Below are 1,476 nucleotides of genomic sequence, written 5' to 3' on the forward strand. Positions count from 1 at the left end.
TAAATGCTTATTGAGTTTATGACATTTTTCATATTCTAATGCTTGCTAATTCCACTTTAATTCATTTCACAAGGTGACCAAGGCCTAAAGTAGTCTACCCAACACAAACCAAACATCAAAATCATCCCAAACTTTCTAAAATACAGCTTCAGAGATGCCACGCACAGAGATATTGAATCAGTAGGTTTTCAGATGGAGCCCAGAAATCTATACTTGTCATATAGAGAATCCCATGTGATTCTGAGGTACAGCAGCCAAATTTGGAAAGCCTAGACTACAGCTTTACAAGAGGAAAATAAGGACATACACCATGTCTTTCAGCACCAAGGACAATGGCTTTACCACAGAATACATTCTACATTCAATACAAGCTTGTAGTAGATTTATTAACAGATGCAGGGGCTAACTCTGACAAAATAATGAAGGCAACAATGATTTACACTGAAACAATTTTTCTTTTTCTTTTATTCTACAGGTGTCTAGAGCTCTGTGTTTACTTTCTCCTATCTCGTATCAAAATCCCCTCTATCAGGTGGGGGGGAGGGAGTGGATTCCTTCACTACTTTATACACTAAATAATAATATTGGTGTTGCTCAAACTATCTATGAAAAGGGGCCCACTGAAGCTAATACGTTCATAAAATGCAATAGAAACAAATTATGAGAAAATAAAATTTAAAAATCAAAGATATACAAAATACAAATCCTAATTTTTTTATTATTGGCTTCAAGAGACTTAAAATTACATTTCAAAATATAAAATCAAAGCAAATATAACACAGGAGAGAATAAGTATCATGGACTGGCCCAGTCTAAAGACTAAACTTTACTGAACACTACAAATTATTAAAAAGCAAAATCTTCTACTTGTGGATATTTCCATTTCCACTGACAAAATATGTACACTGCCTTTATTTTAGAAAGCCAGCCATTGGCTAGCTACTGGTTTGGGATAGGGGTATTGAGACAGAGGTGTTTCCCAGGCCCTTCAGAAGTCAGGATAAAGACATCTAGGCCTGTGCTCAGGATTAGGGAGTTTGCTGGGGCATGGGAAGCAAGCATAGGTCCTGAGAGAAAACAGATCAGCAGCAAAATCTTAACAGAATTTTCACACTTTGGCTATGGTGAACTCCCAAGCTCCTCATTCGAAGCAATGTGGGCCCTGACTTGTACCTTTGCTTTCATTGAGCCAGCTGTGATATTAATATCCTGTTGTCAAAATTCTACTAACATGTGAAGGTACCAAACTTTTAAAATGTGGCCATTTTGTAAATGTAAAATTAAGCTAAGTGAAGTAATTTTGTTCAGTAGGGGACATATTTGCTATCATATGGGGAGAAAGTTAGCAGGGAACTGAGATTGATAATACCAACAAGAAACAGAAACAATATTTTAAAATTAAACAAATGGGTCATTTAGGGACCAACTGACAGATTCTTAATAAAGACTATAGAATGCATTAAACATTAGACTGTA

The sequence above is a fragment of the Neofelis nebulosa genome, chromosome 12 (assembly GCF_028018385.1).
Source record: "Neofelis nebulosa isolate mNeoNeb1 chromosome 12, mNeoNeb1.pri, whole genome shotgun sequence".
Classification (NCBI taxonomy): Eukaryota; Metazoa; Chordata; class Mammalia; order Carnivora; family Felidae; genus Neofelis; species Neofelis nebulosa.